Source organism: Lissotriton helveticus, chromosome 3_2 (genome assembly GCF_964261635.1).
Source record: "Lissotriton helveticus chromosome 3_2, aLisHel1.1, whole genome shotgun sequence".
In the NCBI taxonomy this organism is placed as follows: domain Eukaryota; kingdom Metazoa; phylum Chordata; class Amphibia; order Caudata; family Salamandridae; genus Lissotriton; species Lissotriton helveticus.
The window spans coordinates 418861352-418884729 of record NC_136062.1 but is presented as its reverse complement, the minus strand read 5'-3'; positions in this window follow the sequence as shown (position 1 = coordinate 418884729).

The following is a 23378-nucleotide window of genomic DNA, read 5'->3' as shown; positions in this document are numbered from 1 at the left end:
ACACTCCAGCAAAGTAACATGTTAAAACTTTTTATTAAACAACTATTTAAAACTTTTTATTAAACAACTATTTACATGGCAGCCGGCTGCAACAACAAACCCAACGCATTCGCCGTCTGCTTAACGCTGTTCCTGTCCCGCCTTCAATGTTGGGCTACTTTGAGCTACTTTTTAGTAGGCTTTGGGCTATAAAAAAGTCTACAAAAGCCATCAGCCGGCGAGGTAGCGTCGGTAGCGGCCCATTGAGCGAATAGGCCGGAGGCTACCCAACGCGCCAAGACCTTGCTGGCAGCCATCGGCCGAAGAGGTCGTCGGGTGGATGGCCCGGAAGCACCACGGCCACGATGTCGTTGTACGGGCCTTCCCATTCGTCTGCCCTGAGGTGGCATCCGGACGGCGTGGGGTGCGCCGGGAGGGAGAGGCGGCGCGAACGAGCCTCCCCCACCTCCCCAGGTGGAGGTGCCTCAGCTACATCCCAGCGCTTCACTCGGCCAACTGAGTTGCGCCCGCTCTTGCGGCACAGTGCCTCGCTCGGCCAGCTGAGTTGCGCCCGCTCTTGCGGCACAGTGCCTCGCTCGGCCAGCTGAGTTGCGCCCGCTCTGGCGGAACAGTGTCTCATCCACCATCCAGCTGAATTGCACCCGCTCTTGCGGTGCAGCGACAGGCGGCTGCCACGGAGCTCACAAAATGGCAGCCGACACCCCGGATTTGGACCTGGTCCATTGGAGTGGCGCTGGGCTGCCTTGGAACTCGGATGCTTGCCTGCTCGGGCATGAGCCCCACTCTTGAAAACGTCCTCTCAGTTTTAAACATTCTTCGAAAGTCACTGGCCCTCGGCTCCCGCAGGCTTCCGGTGGGGGCCACCGCCACTGTTGCTCGACTATCCCCCATGGATATGCCACTGCCCCGGGCGACCGCCACCTTATCCACATCTGGTATCGGAGGAAAGACTGATTCAACGTGTCGGTGGAGGGATACACCTACTGTCCCGCTCTCCGGAGTGGCCACAACATTGTCACAAGATGGTGGTGCTCTCGTGCTGACACCGGCCTTTGTACTGCCAAACTCGATCAGCTCCGGTGGGACCTCAGCGGGACCCGGTAGGGAAGATTTTGCCTTCCTCGCCTTTAAGCCGCAGTCCACGCCGCTTGTCCTCTCTGTTGGCGCTAACAAACTTTTTGGACTACCGAAAGGGATTCTGGTCCGGCCGCTAGTTGTCGGAGGCATTTGAACTATACTCTGGACCCACCCGGCCACGCCCCAAAATGGCCCCAGTATGGGCGAGACTTGCAACTCCTTATGACGTTTTAGCTGCGTAGTCTTGATATTATGGGATATGTATACGGTCCTTGAGCACGTGGCGGGCGGGGAAGGGTACTGACTGGGCATGCGGACAACCCTGCTGATATTGGTTCTTATTCACTATTGATTATTGTATTTTCGAAGTAATGCTACTCATGATGCTCGCCCATGGTATGCGTATAAACGATTTTATTGTAACTGATCTTGTTTTACTTTCAATTATAAAATCAACCTTCATTGATCCTGCAACCATTTGTGTCGTTTGAGTTTTTACAAATAAAATGAAGCAATTTTGGTTATGAAAAATTAGAAAGGCATGGTACATACGAAAAATGCGAAAAGAATAGTCAAGATCTGTCGTATTTTTGCATTCCTGCAGCATAAGCAATAGGTAAAAGACTCGGATATTTAGATATATCTATGAATAGGACGATAGACCAGTTCCTCTGGGCTGCAATGCCGAGATGCAAGGTACTGCTTCCCACAGAAGATAAGTTAGGCACGTGGTAGGTAAAAACATTTTTGTGTCTTTGCGCGCTGATGTGCTTTGTACGCTGTCACCCCCCCCTTCTCTTTCTCTGCAGGTTAATATCGGAATTTCAGCTGGAGTATGGAGAAGACCCAGAATGCACCGTGTTACACGCAGAAAGAAGAAGAATTGTATGGTATGAATGCACGCGTGGGCCCCGAGTTGTGTTGTATGAATGCTCATGTGTGGCGCACGTCTGGGTTGACGGACACATTTTTTTTTTGTATGACTGAGGTATGGATCGAGCGGTTAATGGAATAAGAAAAACAAGCCCGAACATGGTACCTGCATGTGAAGGACGAGAAAGAATATAACACTTACCCTACCTAGGAACGACTCTCTCTCCCTCTCTGAAGCTAGTGAATGGGAGAGTGGCCTACGCCAGAAACTTGAAGGGTTATTGCAGTACCTCGGACCCCAACCGATATCCCAAATGAACGCCCTAAATGGCGCGCACCAGGGAGTCAACTTAATGTGCAGACTAGATGAGAAAAGTTAAGGATACCCCGGGTTGGGATTCATCTAAAATCCCCCCTCAGCCCAGAAATTAGGGATATTGTCATGTTTTAGATTCACCCCCTCTTCTGCCATCCTCATAGAAAAGTCAGAATTGCACCATCGCACATCCGACAGACACCCCTCCTTTACCTCAACTCGGATTGACATTTGTTAGATGTTGGAAGGCCCCACCATGAGTATAAGCACGACTGGACCAGTGTCCGACCAATTAAAAGGAGTAAGTATTTATTGAAGCGAGGTTACCAACAGAAATTGTCTGCTATTAGGAAGGAAGGAGAACGAAGAGCTCGACGCCCGAATGAATTAAATGGAGTACTGAAAATATGCAACACGCATGAAAAGGCTCTTTCGCCAATAATAGCCCTCTGTTTTATCTTAAGTTTTCGTACTTGATGTATGTACTGTCGCACCCTATCTGGTATTTGTGTTTACGTAAACTATGAATTTATGTTTTCCCTCAGCTTGTGTTTTTTTACGTGAAACTGACCCGTACTGATCTATATGTGTGTGCACTGAATAGCCTATTATTGTATACGTCTCTCCCTCTCTCTCCCTCTTTTTATGTTGTACGTGTACTAATAGCCTATTTGGTACGCACGACGCTCACTCGCTCTGAGGGCTCCCTCGCTCCCTTTTGAATAAATGACGACACTGTACCTCGCCGGTACGGGAATAATTGGCTCTTAGACACGACAGTGTTTGAACAAATTGACAGAAACAAAACGATCGTATTTTTGCCATAGTACTGCCTCTCCTTTCTGTAAAATGATGAAACTTAATTGGCCGAGAAAGAAAGGACAGGTGAGACGACTGATGTCCCCTAATCTGACCCTTAAAAAGGGAACTATATGTCAGTGGCTTTTGTCTTAAGTACTTTGGTGACACCACCCTCATCGTTCGGATTACCTCCGCCCATTGTACAAAAATAGAATGTCCGATACGTCCCCGTTCCTCCAGAATGGTCCCAGTTCTGTACCAGCCGTCCCAGAAAATCTTAAAAACTGTAGCTATAGTCCCATGATAACAGCATTTCAGAATTTTTATAAATTAACAGACCTTGAAGAAACATATAGCTCAACAGGATTTGTTTTAGACAAACGCGAGTCTCTACTGAAGGAGCCGGTTTGAATTCGATAAACGATGTAATTTTTAGACATCAGACTTCTTGCCACGTTCGCAACTATAACAAGAGTAAAACACCAGACAGACGTGTTGTTTGAAAATAAAAATGCTTGCCAACCTGCACTACAGCAATGATGCATGAGTTAACAACATACACCGATGTAAGGATTACTAAGCATCCACCCTATCGTGACCAATGAACGTTTCCCCAACTACTTAGGGTTGGGAGAGAAATTAAAGTGTGTAAACATCTTCCCCTGCCAATTCTCTAAAAATTGTTTTTTTTTATACTCATTCAAGGATAACATGCAGTCGTCGGGAGGAGAGAGGCCGGATGTGACGCACAGCCTGGCTGCAGATCGGGGAAAATCTATGACCTCGACCTAGGGGGAGCCGCAGAGCAAAGAGTTGCGGGACAAGGCACCGTTCTCAGCGTGGAAAGTGAAGGAAAGAAGGGCCACCCAGAAGCCCCTGCACGTTGATGAGCTCGTGTCGAAAGTCCCAGCCCATTGTGCCCGATTGATTGGCCCGCTTGCTTGAAATTTCTGCCCTCCTTAGTCCATTTCAGATCTGATCCCATTCCACCCTCTCTTCCCTCGGCCTCCCAAAGCACGCCCCCATAACCCCCCCCCTTTTTCATATGGAATTTTTGAACTTGACTCTGAGGACAAACACAGGACTGTGGTCCAAGAGCAAAGAATGGCCACACCCTGCAACGCGAGATCTGAAGTAGAGCCGGACGCGTAGCTCCACCGCCGGTGCTCAACAGCGCCAACGAAAGAGGAAGAACGATGAGAGCCTACCAGTGATGGCTCGCTGTAAAAAGACACTGGACAGACGAACCCTTTTTGAACATTGCCACCCCTTGACTGTCCCTTGTCAAGTTGAATTTCTCTCCCAACCGCTTCATATTGATTACCACCCAATTGAGTTTTCATAACCTTACATCGGTCGCTTTTCAACTGTACATGGATAACTAAGAAGGCGTTAACTCTATACCTTGATGATTGTAGAACACCAGTTATGTACATGAACATGCTGTTTAGTTTTGATCCCCATGGAGTCCAGACCTCAAGTGATAATAGCCCTTATTCTGCCAGAACATTTTCTGTATGATATCATGCTTGTATTCGAACAAATTTCCTACATCGTCTAAATAATGTCCCCATCTCCAAGGTCTGACGTATGACACAGCTAATGTAATTTTATATGCACTGCCTCCTCGCCTATCGCATTGACTACCTGTGGTTATGTACGATTCTGTCAACATTTATAGTAGGATTATTTCCATCTGCCCGTAATGCATATGGGCTACCAAAGACCTCGATAGACAGCCCAGCCACATACCTCCCTTATTAGTATAACTAAAATGTCAGCTTGTACGTCCTTACCTCAGACATGAACAGAAATGAATTTACTCATGATAAAAACTGGGGACTGTGGAAAATGACTAAAATCGGTATACATAAGCGGCGTTCATTTATGTTCACCACAGCCACTGTTGAAAGTAGAGCGACAATCATGAAAACAGTAGCCACGCCATCTTGTCCCTTTTAGGCCCCATCGCGAAAGTAGGTGGCAGCCATTTTTGTGTCACGACCTCTCTGCCCACTGCCAATAGCCTGCGCGCCTCTCCCCCTCACACCCCAGCCTCGCAAGCATTCCCCCGCGCCCCGGCAGCCCCCGGTTTCTCCTGCTTGGACCATAAGCGCACCTCTAGCACGACCCTGTCTCCGAGCCACATCCCGTGCTGAACCCCCTCGCTCTTTCATCTCATTCAAAGAACAGGCCCTTCTTTGATAACCTCTTCCTCCCTGCCCGATTGTCCAGCCCGATCCCAGGCCATCACCTAGCCCGGCAGATGCAGTTTATTGTCCCCTACAGTAGGGCCCGCCTCACATCAAAGGAGCGGTGGTTAATCAATACCCTCACACCTCCAGATCCGACCGTTCCCAGCAGAATGTCCAGCTGCGCGACAACCACCACATGCTGAGGTCGAGGTGGGAACTCTACTGTAAATGTTTGTGGGAACGGGGGTGAAGCGGGGATTCCGAGGATGTCTTTCCGTACATCAAGTATTGACAAGAATGTGTTTCATGTAATAAAGCAATAAACCTGTGTATAAGAGGCCAGGCCTCAAGGATGCGTTTAGAGCACCTCGAGGAGATACCCTGCTCCGTCGGAATAAACTCCTGTTTCCTGCCTTCTGTCTCCAGCGCCTGCCTCTTTGTTTGGTAATCTCGAATGGTATGAGAGGCGGCTAATGCCGGGCAAATACTGAAGGGTTCTTGGTCGAATTCGGCCCTACCTTTCGACATCAGTTATGTCCGAAACGGCCATGGGCTAGCCTTAAGTTTTAGGCTACATGCAGTGTGAAAGATGTTGTTGCGGGTTCAGGGCATGCAGTCTGTCGAATGAGTCAGTGAGTATATTAAAAATATTTGGCCATAGTTAAACTGCCTGGGGCACTTGGGGGCAGATTTAAAAGCCCCTTGCTACAATGTGCTACTTTGAGACAGATTTACAATGTGATGCATCTAGTGAGATGCGTCATGTTGTAAAGCCCTGCACTACATTATACCAGCGACAGGTATAATGTATGCAGGGTGGGCGTACTTTTGCAAGGAAGCTTTGTAAAAGGGATGCAGTGAAATCTACAATATTTCACTGAGTCTCTTTTACGTCCCCGCTGCGTCAAAACCTTATGCCTGCTTGAAGCAGGCGTAAGGAGTGACGCAGCATGGTAGGTATAGGCCGCCCCTGAGCAGATCTGGAGTTGTGTTGCGCTTGCGACACGACTCCAGCACTGCGTCACCCAATTACGCTGACAGATGCGCGACGCATCTGTCTCTCCTGGTGCCACAGTGCGCCACATTGTAAATGCAGCCCATCCCTGGTGGCACAAGGGGTTCCTACCGTCATGCAAAACAACTAGTGCCTTCCTGCTGATATGCAGGGATGCTCCAGTTATTGTAAATTTGCCCCTTGGTGTCTAGTCATGAAACAGCAGGAGATGTATCAATATTATCTTCATAAAACCTTCATTAATAGAGCAAGTAATGGAATAGCAGATTGATTTTTGTCTGATTTACTAAAGGACACATATGAGGTCGGTTGAGTTTTTTACCCAGCATTCCTCACACCAGATTACCTGCTCCATGTGGATTACAGGAGTACTGGGAATGAGATTGGGAGACTGAAAGACAAGGAACCTGACAGAGTGCACTGGCAGCCTTGAACTCAAGAGGGCAGCCTCTGCACAATTGTCAATTGTGTGATTGAGGAAAGTTTTTAAAATTTAGATAAAAAGCTCTGACTTCCATACTTGGACTTGAATCGTTCATCCTAGGGTAAGCAAAGAGGGCCAGACTTCGCAGCCCCATGTCCAGGAAAGATTTTCATAATGCTGTACGACGTTTTTGAATTTCGTGAAGTTATCAAAAAGTAGAAAAATATATAGCTTCAGAAAACCGAGCAACATGTTTATTTTTCAGGAGAAAAAAACAGCACATGAAACAGAGTGATGTAGTAAAAATTCTGCTTCAAATATGTTAATTGTATCATCCTGGTAACGTTCTACACAAACGTAATAGATTCATGAAGTTGCGCAGTTTTAAACTTCACAAAACTCTTTCAGCCGAATGTAGCATCACATCGTATTATAAACCTTTTTATATAGATTTTAGATATACATTTGTTGCATCCTGCCATACTTGGTAATTTACCCCAGCCTCTTACATCACCTATGTTACAGGTAGCATTCCTCAAACCTATGTACTACTGCTATGTATAACATTACTGATCGGAATATTGATTTATAATAATGTCTGTTTAATTTTTATAATTAATATAGGGGCATATTATCAAGAGTTTTATCTCCGCTTTTTTGGCATTAAAAGCCAAGAAAGCGGAGATAAAATGATCTCCCTATCAGCCACCGGGTGCTAACACGCAAATTCGCATGTTAGCACCCTTTTTCTCTACGCTTTCCCTTGCATCTCTAATGAGATGCAAAGGGGGCGTTCCAGAGAAAAATAATAGGAGAAATGTTGTTAAGCGACATTTCTCCTATTATCAAGGATTTCGCTAACCCTGTTAGTGATAAAAAAAAGCAGCGCTAACCGCGGTTAGCACTGCTTTTTTTACACCTGGTATTTTCCTGACTTAGCCATGATATCCTATGGAAGGTGGATATCATGGCTAAGATTGTGAGCCCCTATCATCAAGCTTACGCCAAACTTTGAGAGATTATCGTTGGTTTTCCAGCGATAATCTCTCATTTGGCAGTTAGCGCAAGGATTGTTATCACTTCTGAGATAAACCTTGCTAATAGCAAGTTATCTCTGCGATAATTTCCGGCGATGCTTAGCGTTAAAAAATTCGTTGCTAAGCATCGTTAGCGATAAATATCGCTCATCGTTGGTAATATGCCCCTTAATTTCTTGAGACTGGCGGAGAACCATAACAACTTTAACAGAGTGCTGCAGTGCAGCGTAGGAGAGGCATGCAGCATGGCAAACACCAAAGGTAGCAACTACAGAGAGGAGCAAGTTTCAAAGACGCTCTGTGGAGATCGACAGCAGAGAGGAAAAGGCTCTTTCATGGCCTCAGCTTACTGAGGCCCACAGGATCGCAGGGATGAAAGATGCAAAGATAAAACAAGGCCACACAAGCCGTGTGCTGGTCAAACCACATCACCTGGGGCACCAAAGTCAATGTTCTCCTATTTTGCTTTTCTTGCAGTTCATTGGCAGTTTTTGATCATAAATTAAAATATAGCTGTTCACTCTTGCTATTTTATTTCCAGGGCTTGCATTACAGCCAACAAATGACAGTAGGAATCTTTGACCTGGTGTACTGGTTACCAAATGATTTCTTTTTTAGTTGGTCAACTGAAAAACAGAAGTTCACAAGCATTTTCAAAGGCATAGGGTGTACATTTGGAAAACTGGTGAAATTGGTTCATTTATTATTTGTTTTTTGCAAGCATATGCAACAAAAATAAAGTCGAAAACATAAATGATTCTGCTATCTAAAAGTGAATGCTATAGTCTTCAAATACAAGAATTACATAAAAAAAACATTAACTGGTGTGGCTGTTTTGCTGTTGATGTTTTTTAACCATCAAACATTTCAGTTGTGCATATTATTATTATTATTATTACTTTTTGGTGGTGTAACTCCAGTTTTTTGCATTAACAGTTTTTGTTAGCATTAGAACACTTTACTCCTCCTAAACAATGGTAAAGTGCCTGTGCTCCCCTCTCAACATGAAGATATTCCCATAACCCTAATTAGCATATTCAACTTACCTGTAAGTCCCTAATATATGGCAGAAGAAGAATATCCAGGGGCTGTAAGATAAATGCCGGCAGTGGGCTGCAGTACCAATTGTGCCACTCACTGGAGTGGCGGTTCAAACAGGACTGAAGGCCTACCATTATAGCCTATATGTCCATTTTTAAAACTGCAAATACGACTTGTTAAATAAATACTTTTGACAGGCCTACACCTTCCTTTTAAATATGAATAAGTCACCCCTAAGTAGGCTTTACTGTCAATAATGCAGTGTGCAGGGTATTTAACCCCTTGCGTGCTGATGACGGCCCCTGTCTGTCATGCATCACAGTGCTCGTGTGCTGATGACGGCTGGGGGCCGTCATGAACCCGCCCACTCTTCGAAACGGCCGCACAGGCACAGAATCGCGGCCGCGCCCAAAGGGTTAAAAGTAGAACAGGTAAACATTTAAGGTTAAACATATCCTTACAGTGAAAAGGACACAAAAGCCATCAGCAGGGTTGGCTGTTAAATTGAAACAGATTGGGATACACTATTGCATGTATTAATGTTATCTACAGCTAGGAAACACATACAAAAATAATTCTTAGACTTTTTTTTTAAATAGAAGTCCAGGAATTCTTGTATTTATTGTAAACGCACTTTACTGGGGAAATCTAATTTTTAATTAATATTTTTTAAAAGGTGTTGTTCACACGTTACCTTTCCCTGGCTAAAGCCTCTTTAGGGCCATTTGCTTGTGCTTCAACTGTCACCAGCAGCTGAATAGCCACTTAAATGAGGTGTGAAAACAGCTCCCAGAGCAAGCTCGAGTTTGAAGAGGTGTTTTCTATTCCTCTGGTAGGATGGCCATCTAGTCTATGCCTAGGAACTTGATTTACATTAGAGGCCTACCCTGTCACAGGCAAATGTTAGTTGTCATCTGGGCATGGCCCTTCTTCGTTCCCCTGGTCAGCCAGGCACTAATCCCAGTGGGAGAGGAGCGGCCCAGAGAACTGTTTTAGAATGACCACCAAGAAAAGGTTGTGCATTTCCCTGCCCATGCCTCTGGTTTGGGTACAGAAGCTCTGCACAGGAGAGGAAAGGTTCTGCCACCTTGGCTTTAGATAGAGAAAGCAGCTGTGGAATTATTTTCTCTAGGCCATACAGGGCATGCAGCAAAGGTAGTACGGTCACAGATGGGAACGTTTACCCCATTGGCTAGAGAGTGGCCAGGAGTTTCCTTCAATCACAGGCTGGTACCAGGCATACATGTGCCAACCACAGTATTCTCCCCAGAACACTTTCTGGGCCTGTGATGGAACAGTAAATAAATGGACATGCGGTCTGCGAAGAGCCTAGAAGTCTGGGGGGCATATTATCGAGAACGGATGTTACATTATCGCCGCTTTTATTGGCAGGAAACTGCCGATAAAGCGGCGATAATGTGCTTGATAATATGCTCTATGAATTCCAATCGAAGCCCATGTAAGATGTGAAGACATCTGACATGGGCTTCGATTGGAATTCATAGAGCATATTATCAAGCCCATTATCGCCGCTTTATTGGCAGTTTCCTGCCGATAAAAGCGGCGATAATGTAACGCCCGTTCTTGATAATATGCCCCTGGATCTGCTATCTTTCTTGTACACAGGACAAAGGAGTAGACTCCAATTGTCTTCAGGCTGATCTTATATTGAAGCTAAAGGGACACAACAAGCTACAAGAAGCCTTTACTGTATTGCCTAGCTGACCAGTTCCAACTGGGCTTGCCCTGTTCCTGATACTGGCCTCTGCTGGAGTGAGTCTGCTTGACCCCCAAGTGCTGTCCCCAAGTTCACGGACATTAGGCTGGTGGCAAAGTGTACTCCTCCTATAATATCCTGAAACCAGGGACTTAGAAACATTTTGGCCCCTAACACCTCCATATGACAAGGACAAAGCCCCTATGCCAATTCAACAAAGCTGTTTTACCGCTGGGCCAAATATGCATGTTACCTGCGCTCTGTACTTTTCCACAGAAGCTAAGCTGATTGGAGTGACACCTTGCGGAGAAGATATCAGCCTGAAGTCTTCCCCACTGGAATATTCTGAGATCTAAAAAACGACTAAGTCCAGAGATATAAATCTTCACCGAGTTTATTTATTTATTTTATTTTATTTATTTTAAAGATTTTATATAGCGCTGGCTAGACCCAGGGGTATCAGAGCGCTTTACAGGAGTGCAAGGAAGTACAGTAATCAATATATTTGTTTAAACATTGCAACACAAACCAATAATAGGAGAGCAGACAAATACGAGTGCTATTTACAAGAGTACCATGATAAGCTCATGTGGGAAGAGGGTAATCAGTTAGGGTGGGTGTGTGGAGGTGTAAGGGAGAATATAAAGGTGATGGATAAGGAGAGTGGAGGTTAGAGGAATAGGGGAAAGGGAGATTAATGGGAGACCATGCTTGAGGATGGATGTCATAGTTAAAAGGTAGGGGCAGGGAAGGGGGCAAGGGGGACAGGAAGTAATAGCATGAGGGAAGGGAAGATAAGAGGGAAAAAGGGGAGGAGGGAAGCCTGATGTGGCAAAGAGTGGGAGATGGTGTCAGAGGATAGTATTATTGACCCCAATATTTGCTGAGGAGTGACAATTTGAGGTCACTTTTGAAGTAGATGTAGGAATGGTTACAGCGTATGTCTTTAGGCAGGGAGTTCAAGATGGTAGTAGCGTTTCCAGAGAAGGAACGAGCCTGTGTGCTTTTCTTTTTTTAAAGAGGAGGGATAAGTATGAGGTCGTTGGTGCACTTTGTCATTCTGGTGCAGCCCACTTTGTGGAGTTTGTCTGAGAGGTAACTTGGGCTGTTTTGGTGAAGGGCTTTGTGCGTGATCCATGCAATCTTACATGTGGATCTCCCTTCGATGGGAAGCCAATTGAGGGTTTTTAGTGCCAGAGAGATGTGGTAGAAACATTTATAGTCGGGGAAAAATCTTGCAGCTAGGTTGAGCACAGATTTGAGAGGTGCAGGATGGACTTTTTTTAAATTGTTTTTATTGTTGCTGTGACCACACGCACTTCATCAATATTACACTTTTCAGCATTATTGCGGTGCTTACCAGACAGTATGAAAAAGACATCGCATTTTTCAATTTTCTACATATCCATTGAACACTAACTTTGTGAAAACTCCTATCCATTCCCCCCCAGCACTTACATAACAAACAATTCTCATTCGTGCAGGTAACGATCTTCAAATTAGATCAATAGTGCTGTTACATTTGTCAGACTCCCTGTTTCATCAATACAATCGTTATTAAATCGATTAGTTTCTGCTGCATCCCGCCCTGTAAGGGAACCTCAAGTGCTCCCCACATTACTAACAACCCAGCATTGCATGGTGACAAGGCTGAGTTGCCGAGACAGAGGAAACAGACATTACAGTGTGTTATTAGTCAATGAATGTCGGGGTGTTTAACTCGAAGTCCAGCAACATCGAGTTCCAGTCTAGTGAGATATGTGTTTTCCTAAGCCCCCTACGTTCCTCTCGTTGTAGTTCTAGTCCTTCCGCTTTTCCCCAGCGGATCACCTCCCCATGCCAGGTGGCTGTGTCTGGTGCTCTAGCTGATTTCCGAGAGTGAAGAGTGCTCCTTTGGCTGTGATTTTTTTGTGGGAGGTAAGAGCAAGGTTATTATCAATGGTTATGCCTAGGGATTTAACTGAATTGGAAGTGGTGAGAGAGCAGTTGAGGGCATTAAGGGCGGATATCCAGTCTTGTATGGGGAGAGGGTTGTTTTTAGAGGATAAGAGAATGGTTTCAGTATTTTTAGGGTTGAGTTTGAGATGGTTGTGGTGGAACCATGATTGGATCTTGGTCAGGGTGTCATTGAGATGTAGGACATGAGAGTGGGATTTAATCTTATAGTAAAGTTGAGTGTTGTCGGCAAATAGGTGGTAATTGATTCCTGCTTGTTTGAGTATGAGGGTGAGAGGTTCCATGTAGAGGTTGAAGAGTTCAGGAGAGATAATGGATCCCTGGGGTACACCGAGGGAGTTTGGAGTGAGGTTGGAAAGACAGTTCTCGATTTCGATTTGTTGGGTTCTATGTTGAAGAAAGGAGGTGAACCAGTTGAGGACATGGCCATTGAGGCCAAAGCGGACTTTAAGAGTGTTAAGTGAGGCATTATGGTTAACAGTATCGAAAGAAGCGGAAATGTCAAGGAGAATGAGTAGGCAAGATTCACCTTTGTCAAGTGAGTGATGAATGTCATCCACTATATTGAGCATGGCAGATTCTGTGCTGCATCCTTTTCTGAAGCCGGATTGCAGTGAGCCAAGGAGGTCAAAGGAGGTGATGTGATTATTTTGTTGGAGCAGGGCACATTTTTCAAGGGCTTTGGAGAGAAGAGGGAGGTTAGAGATAGGTCAGAGGTGATTTAGCTCATTGAGATTTGCGTTGGGATTTTGGGTGATGGGTGTGATTTGACCCAGTTGGAGGGAGGCAGGAACATACCCTGTGGTCAGGAATGAGTTTATAATGGTGGTCCAGATTGGGGTAATGATATGTTTTAGGTCTTGAATAAGGTTAGAGGGCATAGGGTCTTTAGTGTAAGAGGAAGGTTTAATCTTAGAGATGAAGTTATAGAGTTCATGTTCCGTGACAGGGTGAAAATTATGCCAGGAGGCACTATTTTTTTGTTGCTGGTGGAGAAAAAGGGTTGGATTCAGGTGGGAAGGTAACAGACAAGAGACGGGTAGGGACCTGGGTATGATTAGATGAGGATGAAGATTCATGAGAAATGTCATGAGAAAGTGGTGGTTTGGGGAGGATTTAAGAGGAAGGTATGATCAATGTTGGTGATTTTATCAGAGAAAAATGTTGTAATTTCTTCGCATTTCTCGATTGTGGGAATCGGCTTTAGAAGGGGCCGTGTATGTTTGGTTTTTGACGATGTTGAATAGTTCTCTAGGTCTATTTTTGGCCCAATTGAGCTGAGTGCGAAAAAAAGGAGGCCTTTTCATTGTGGATGTGTTATTTGTAGTTGGACCTAGCAGATCGGAGGAGGGCTGGATGGGCGGGTGATGGTTGTTGCCTCCATGTTCTTTCCGCCTGTATAAGAGAGCCTCTTTCGTTGTTAAGAACAGATTTGAACCAGGATTTGGAAGGTATGTTTCTTTGGGCTTTTAGTTTGGGAGGGGCCATTCGGTTGAAGACCTCAGTAACTGATTTATTATAGTGCCCAATGAGGGTGTTAGCATTTTGGGGGAGGGGGGCTAGCAGGAATTGTGCTTTGAGTTTCGTTTCTAGTTCACCAGGGGAGATAAGATGGAGGTTTCTGGTCAATTTCTTGGGTTTGCTATTTTTGGTTTGGAGGGGGGGCGTAGTGGAGAATGTGAAGAGGATGAGGTGATGGTTAGACCAGTCAATGGGGATGATGTTGGAAAGGGAGGCCAAATCATTATTAGTGATGATGGTGTCAAGTGTAGGTCCTTTGGTGTGAGTTGGGGAGTGACAAATTTGTTTAAGGTCACTAATCTCCAGGAGATACATGAGGAGGTTAACAGCAGGGTCTTTGATATCATCCCAGTGGAGGCTAAAGTCTCCAAGGAAGACATTTTTCGAGTTGGAAAGTGAGGATTGGGTGAGGAGGTTGGAAAGCTCCTCAGCGAAGGGTAGAGATTCACTAGGAGGATGGTTGATATTGTGTAGGTGAATCGGTGGGGCACCCTGAATTTTAAGTGCAGCTCTGAGGTATTCAAAGGTGACAGGGTCAGAGTCCTTGACAAGCGAGAGTTGAAGTTTGTTTTTAAAGATGGTAGCTAAACCACCACTAATTGTATCTAGTCTATCTTTCCTAAGTATCACCTTAAGTGCTCATGACGAGCTCAGCTCATCATGAGGCATGGTGTTCATGATGAGCTGAGCTCCTCATGAGCCGTGGAACGCTCACACGCGGGGATAATTCCCCTGCTGTGCTGAAGTTTCCACGGAAACGGGTGTGGTCATGGCTTGGGGAGAGCACGTGGTTAAGGAGGATGGTTGAGGAGGTAAGGGGTGTTGGTGAAAAAAGCATATGGCCGATGACGGCACAAAAGTCAAATTTCTCTTGCTTGGAGAAACCCTACCACAAGCTAAAGGCTACACCGAGACCTCGTCCAGTAGCAATTCGATGATGTAGAGCCCTCTTTGGCCACAGCCTGCTGATTTGTTTCACTGTGTATTTTCGACTTCCATTTTAGAGGCTGAAGGTAAAACTTTGTAACCGGGTCCAACCTTGTGTCTGTATCAGACCTGTGCTCAATCAACTGTGCTATTTTTATTTTAAAACTATAAAATTCATACCTCTGGTTTCCATTATTGGATTTTTCTCCTTTGGGTGTCATTTTATAAAATACTATATTTTTTTAAATTGGTTTTCGGTTTTTATTTTATTGTATCTTGACTTTAATATTGTTTTACTACTGCATAAATATTTTACACATTCATTTTAAGTTAAGCCTGTCTGCCTCGCATCATAGCTACCAGGGTGTTGAGCACGAGCTGATTTAGTGACTTTGGTGGTACACCCTTACAAGGATTGAGATTATTACATGATATGTGCACTCTTCCACCTGAACTACTGCTCCTATTCCCTACACTGATGATGAAGATGATGACGATGAGTATTATTATTATTATTATTATTATTATTATTATTATTATTATTATTATTATTATTATTATTATTGTTATTATTGTTAGTATTATTAATAATAAAGAGGTATAAATGTATGACCACCTAAACAAAATCTCAAATCACAGGCAGATACATTGTTACGATGTCACTTCGAGGAACCTTTAAAAAGAAGCGCAGGCAAATACTTAATAGTTATTTACAGACAATATAAAAAGTCAGTACATTTAAAAAGCACACATTGAAACAACTGCAGAGAAGTTACCTATTGTAGGTGGATTTGAAGAATGTGCATAAGTTATGTATGGGCGCTAAAAATGAAGGGTGTCTGTGGGTAAAGTGGATTGACCCATTACCCCATCCTGTTAGCTGTGGTGCACGGAAGCAAAATGGGATTGGCTATTTAACTTACCAATGGAAGAAGCCTGTAGACCAAAACCCCCTATGTATGTATTTGTGTATATATCTATCGATCTATCTATATCTATCTATCTATCTATCTATCTATCTATTTATCTATCTACCTATATCTATATATATATATAAATGTATATATATAGATATAAATATACAGATAGATAGATAGATAGATAGATAGATAGATAGATAGATAGATAGATAGATAGATAGATAGATAGATAGATAGATAGATAGATAAATACAGCCACACACACCCACATTATGTATGTATTTGGGGTAAAATCAACAAACTAGGGACATAGCAGAAACGTTTTCAAAGGCTAGACCTAAAACCACAGAGTTACAAGCTATACAGCATATAAAAGGTGAGACACTCACTTGCACCTTGGAGTCCAGTCTCAGTCGTAGGTTGTAATTCTCAAGCTTTAGTCTCACTTATTTTGTGTGAGTTCCACATCTTGATGTACAGTCTCACTCTAAGAAGAATGCTATATGGTGAGTTTTAGGGCTAGCAGTGTTGGGGTAAACCATCTGTCATGCTCTAAATGTGTCCCAAAGCTCAGACTCCTAAACTGACAGCACACAGTGATTTTGTCACAGTATCTGTTTGAACCCATGTAGAACAATTAGTATAGCAGTACTAGTCTACGCGTTCTAAGTCGAACAATAAAGCTGGGGTGGGACACAACAGGCACTTTCAATTGGAGTTATCCCTGCAAAACAATAGGGAATCTCCTGAGAAAATGAGCACAGCCAATCATTAACCTTGTGTCCTTCTTCAACATGAGAACTCCTGATTACAGAGAAATTGAGAGCAGAAGAAAGAAAAGATGCTGCGTAAAATAATTGTACTAACACTGGGAAATATAGGTTGGGAAAGTGAAAAGAGACTGGGGAAAGACAGAAGTGGGTAGGATGTAGAGAAGCACAAGAGGGAAACAAAGAGAGGAAGAAACATCATAACTATGTTAGTGAATCAAAATATAATGGTCAATCTCAACATTACATAAATGTAGATATGGATACAGCATAAAAGAGGCCGAAGGCCAGCACACAATGAACCACGATAGGAGACGTATTGTGAGAAAAGAGAGGGTGATATCTCAGTAACATCCCCAAGAAAAGAACAATACTAATCAACCATCAATAGTACATAATAGATGTGGTACGCGGGAATGCCATAGGGCAACTTTATTCAGGGCACACAGTGAGGCATGGGGAAGATGACAAGAATTGGGATTAGGGTCATAGGAAAAATATAACTCCTGACCACCAACACAATTTAGGGCCTTAACTAAAGAAAAGTAATGCTGCGCCTCGCTGGTGTGATAGTGCTTCCAGTTGGGTAAACTGGTAGTCTGTGAGGGGTGTGAGAGTGCTGCTGGTGGTTTGAAACTACTATTCTGCGAAGGAGCTCTCAGTAGTGTACAAATGCTAGTGTGTGAAAGATGTGTTTTCTGTAGTGTCAGATTGCTACTTTGTGAGGGCTGTAAGAGTGCTTGTAGTAATGTTTGACTGCTACTCTGATGCACAGGGGTAATGTCAGTACCATGAGGCTGCTAGTATGGCTTAGGGCTGTGATAGTGCTTCTGGTAGTGTGGGACTGTTCTTCTGTGAGGGTTGCGAAGTATGTGAGAGTATTGTCAGTATTTAAAGTGTTTCACTTTTCCACCATAAAGGCTTTAACAATGCCACCAATGGCGGTTACTGTGAAGGCAAACTGGGAGGGGGGTGGGGGGGGGGCGGGTGGCGCACGGGGCAGTGTAACGACAGCGCAGAGGAGAATGATAGGGAAAAGAAATATTACTTACCTGCTGGCCGTCACCTCAGTGGTTTCCTTCTAGTCTGCTCCTGTTGACTCCCAGCAGCCAGTGCACAAGTTCCCAGACACCACATTGCCAATCCAGACACTGCTTTCAAGCTGGTAATACTATTACCAGCATGAGAGCAGCACCTGGATTGGTCTGAGTGGCCTAGTTTGTCCACAGATTGAGACTGAGAGCTTGTGTCTCTTCTTCACCTGGCTGTACAACAAGGCTCAGGTTGGAGAAAGGCGTATGCCGGTTTGGCAGGGCAGAGACAGCCGCCTAACCCACATGTGCACTTAATGCTCACCATTCCTCCTCCCAGGCGCTGACTCTGTCTGAATGGCCCTGCCCCCTAGACTTGTCTCAGTGACAACAAAGAAAAATAAAATTATAATAAACTTGTTTAATTATCATTTTATTTTTCCTGTGTGCTCTGCTGAGAGAGCTCATCCGCCTTATGGAGTAGCCGCCGCTGAATACCGCCAGTGGCTTTATTGAGACCATGGCTGTAGACATGATATCTACTTTAACTATTTTTACTCTTAAAACTGTGCTGCAGTAATCGTTCCTCTGCCAGGATGGCATTAAAAAAGGGGCAGCCTTACTGCCCCTGGATACCCATTTCATTACTTTCTAATACTTTTCCTAGTGACTGATGGCAGTCCCCACCATCCAACTTCTTTGCACAGACCAGTTTATAGGAAGCTTCTTCCTGCCTAAATGAATACCTTCACAGCAGGTTTTAGCAGCTGTTTTTTCTGACTGTAGCTGGTCCCATGTACCAACCCAAAGGCACTCCAGGGAGCCTACAGGCACACACATAATGTGCAAGTGTAGCCTTCTCATGCACAGCACACATGGTACAGTGACTTGACGGAAGCAGCTGAAAGAAGCAGGATCACCATACTGCATGTGTGCTGCAGAGCAGGCATTCATGCATGCAACAGAGCGAGCCATACTGGTTCACTACATAATCCCGCATAGCACAGTACAGACTACAATCACCACGGTCATTGCCAACTGAGACAAAGCAGAAGCGACTCTGATGGAAGCTCAATGGTGGTCAAAACAATACATAATGTGACCACCACTGCGTGTGAGGCAGGGAGCACACCACAGAAGCTCAGCTTTTTATCTCTTTACTGCAAGACACACCACTCCATTCCACATGAAAGTTAGGAGTAGGTAACCCTCACTGGCTTATGCTATGTTGTACCAGCCTTGCTGATGTAGGCACACCCCACCTGAGAAGATATTGCTGTTTTCCAACAGAAAAGGGTACTGCAAATATTGGAGTATGCAATGCAACAACAGAGGGAAGGTGGGAATGGTTTCCAGGGGTCAATGGGCAACAAGTGGATAGTGTGCTCCAGTTGTTTTAGATGGAGTGTTTTACCTCTGGTGTGTTGGTACTACTTAACTACTGGATTCAAACTGAATGCCGACTAGCTTGTCTGTGTGTTTATTTGTTATAATTTGGTGTAATGATAACATGTTGTGAGAATAACATATAAAGAGGCGCTTATATATAGGCTTTTGTTCAAAATCTGACAGACCCTTTGCCAGAACTACCAACTATGTAAAATGTTTCTCTGCATTTTCTTGAAGTACATCACTTATGTACCAAGCTAAATTTCTGATTCCTTTCCATGTTTAATAATTTTCTTTGTTGGGTACTAGTTACATCTGCTGATACAATTGATTCAGCAAAGGTAAGTTGTTAGGTTAGACAACTACAGCTAAATGCCAGATCTCATGCATTCACAAAATATATATCCTAAAGCAACCCTACTATACTACAGAGAGAGGAGTATTGTTTATGCCCATTTGTTGATTTTCTTGATGACCTTTTAGTTGCACAGCTTTTTGTCAAATAGAGTAGGCAGGTACTTTGCATGGTGCACCCCATGGGAAATAGAGCAGGAAAGAGATTTGCACTGTGAAATGTCAGTTGAGTAGCAAAACACAAAACCCTACAGCAGAGACATTCACAGTCATGTGAGCTAGGACACTGGCACAAGGCACAAATGGTGAGGACAAGAAAATGCCAACTTTCAAAAAGTAGCAATTTCCGAATTGTGACTTAAAATCCGACTTCAGCATTAAAGAGGATTTTAAGTTACAATTCACTTAAGTCCAAACAACACATTCCATCCTATTCCTAATCAAACTTTAGCACTTAATAAATGTAACAAGGCCAGTGCAAAACATCTTTAGGAGTTTTACACTGCCAGGACACATGCCCTACATTTTAATGCACTCTGCCCTGAGCCATCAGGGCCTAATTTAGTGGTGACTGATATGTCTTAAAACTAGGCCTGGGTGTTAAACTCCACTCCACTCTGCGAGCAGAGTTCACCGAGTTTTGCCACTCCGTGCTCTGCTTGGAACTCAAAGTTTGACAAAACCTCCGTCTATGCTGCATGGCAGAGTTTACCAGTGCTTGACGCTCACCTGACAACTGACTTCTCCTTCAAGCCCCAGTGCCACACAAGAGCATAATGCTGGCAGTTATTTACAGCCACCTTGACCGTCCAACCAGGTCAATGTGGCTGATGGGCATTCAGTAGCTTCGGGTGAAGGGTGGTGTTGTTGCTTTTGGTGCAGAGGTATGGCCCCAAACCCTCTCAGACCAGCTGTACAGCTCCTGACAGCCCTGCCAGACCCGGCTGTATGATAGAGGTACACAAAGCTCAACCATGCGTTCCTCTATCACGCAGCAAGAACCACAAATGCGACTTCCTTTACCACGCATGCCTTTACCACACAATTTCATGGTAAAGGCATTACTGGCAAGGGTGTATGCGTGGCTAACTACGCCACTACTCCAGCCCCCGCCCTAAGCCCTAAATTACAATGCCCTAGCTGCCCCCGCCCTAAGCCCTAAATTACAAACACCTACCTGCCACACGCTCTGAGCCCTAAAAACGTCCCATTCCTTAACTACTCCCCCAAATCCAGCCCTTAAAGCTACTGCAACCCCCTCCCACTCCCTGAGCCCTAACAAATTGCCAGCAACGCCCCCAAAGCTCTAAATTACAACCCCTCTACATGCCCCCCTGCCCTGAGCTGTACAGATGGCTCATTCCTTAACTACTCCCTCAAGCCTAGCCCATAAAACTATCCTATACACCTCCTCCCCGACAGAGACCCCATACCAGTCCCCAGACCCACTTATCTGTCCGAGTCCGCTTCCCATTTCGACACTCCTGTTCCAAGTCCCCGCCTACTCGGAACACTGCAGCCCATTTGAATTAACCACTCATATGCATGGTTTAAGCAAATGTGGTGGCTGGCATGGCTCATGGGTGGCAGGGCAGGTGCGGGGTATGGGTGTAAAGAAAAACATTTACCGTCAGGTCGAGGTACAGGTAGCACAGCAAGAATTCCCTGACTAATCACAATGCTGACAGGTCCTGTGTCGAGGAACAGGTAGCAGAGCCAGGATCGGATCCTGTGTCTAGGAACAGATAGCACAGCCAGGATCCCCTGACTAAGCACAACGCTGTAATGCAGCATTGTGATTAGTAAGCACCCAGGCTCCCCTGACCAATCACAACACTGCAATGCAGCATTGTGGTTGGTCTGAGCACGTCCTAGTCTGACACTCAGCCAGGCAATGGAGGCCTGGGCATGTTCTCCACGCAATCTGTAATGCAGCCTGCATGGAGAATAGGGAAATTATCCATGATTTGGGTGGTCTGGCCAATCAGCCATGTGCACTTAGAAGTGGGAAAACCACTCCTACCCTGCACTGCTACCAGAGCAAAGAACCCCCGCTCACCAGCCCTCTCGCAAAACAGCACAGAAACATAAAATGATAATAACTCATAGTTAATATCATTTTATGTTTCCTTTACATTGCACTGCTTAAGAGGCAGTGGGGCGACGCTCCTCCACCATAGCGGAGGAGCCACCACTGTCCGGAACTTGTAACTCTGGTCATGTAGTTCTGGATGCTTCCTGCCAGACCCTGCTCTGCAGCATTCTATAAAACCTGGGTATAATTTCTCCTGAATTTCACAGCTTTCTTCTGCATGACAGACAGCTGGGCGAGATCATTCGCATGGCAGGGCGATCCAGTTTCACTTTGGTCAAACCTTGCTCCTGTCTTCTCGTTTTAGAGTTAGCTGGTCTGGTAGGTCCCTTTTACAGTTTTAGAAGGGACTGGAGCAGACATGTGCTTGCTTGTGATCATCAACGTGCACCTGACAGTCCACTTATGAGCCTGCCTCCCTCCCTGTGCTGGGCTCCTGGGTGAGCTTGTCCTAGCCTGGGCTCCTCTCAGTCCCTCTTTCTGCGTGGCTTGCTCGCCTGGGAGTGGTTGCCCTCGCTCGCCTTTCTTTGACTGTGGTTAGGTCTCCATACATCTCTGGATTGCCCCCCTTTACTGCCTGCTCTGGCCAGCCATGTTGCACAATGGCCTTGCCGTCGGTGTTTCTGCTGCTGTTGCTGCCAGTGGTGAGTACAGTGGAAGGTGAGTGTGCACCGGGCTGGTACAGAGGTGCCAGGTGTCATATTTGTGCAAAGTTCACCAACCATGTAGCCATCTGCAAAAGATAAGATGGTTGCTGTTTATTTACAGGGTGTGGGTGGTGTGCTGTTCACTTTATTCCACTTTGACCTGGTAGCATTGAATTTTTCACCCATGCTGGCCCTCCAGAAATTTAGGGGCATATTATCAATGGCGAGCGACAATTACCGCTAGCTGTACATAGCGATATAAATATAATCGCTGGCTATCGCTGAATATTATCGCCATGATAGCGCTATATTTACGCTTAGCGTCATGGCGATAATATTTCAGCGATAGCAGTGTTTTCAATGGAACGTCGCTGGTTTTCCAGCGATGTTCCATTGAAAACAGAGATAACGTTGCGGATACGACCCTGTGGTCGTATCAGCATAATCCATCTCCCATTAAAAGTATGCCTTAGTTAGGAATTTAACAGACATTAAATTCCTGAGTTAAGGCAGAGGTATAGCGACTTTTCTTATCGCTGCACCTCCTTGTTAATATCGCAGAGCTGCCTTCATGATATTAACATGTGTTGTTTTCACAGCCACGCCTTCTTTGAATCTCATTAGCGATGCGAGGCTGTGAAAAAAACGGGCTCTACATCAAGGAAACACGCTCTAGCGTGTTCTTGATGATATTGCGATATAATTATCGCCACTTTTTGCCCATAAATGGACGCTAAAGCAGCGATAATTATATCGCCAGCCCTTGCTAATATGCCCCTTACTTGGCTCAGTTAACAAAGTCCCGATTGCAGCGCCGCAAAGGCTTTCAGCCTCCTAATTATCACGCACTCCCACAAAGGATTGAATTACATTAGCAAAAACATTTAGATGTTTTCATTGTAGCGTCGGCTGGTCTCAGACACCTGCATAGTGTAAGGCGGTGGTGTGCTACCACGAAACCAGAGATTCAGGCAGGCAGGATGGAGGAAACACAACAGTGCCTCAACCTCAATATTTAAAAAAATTAATACAAATGTGTCGCTATATTGTACTGAGGGCGAGAGAAAGAAGGTGCATGTATGCATTTAACATTTCCGGTGCTAAGTGGCACACTATGAAAGCATTTTCACATCATTATGCCTACATCATGTTTGGAACTAGGGTTTTCCAAGTAATACTCTGCCTCCTCGTGGAACTCCACAGAATTTGGCGGAATTTTTCAGTAATTCCCCAGAAAACCAAAAAACGAATTCAGCAAAACTCAAGAAGTGGAGG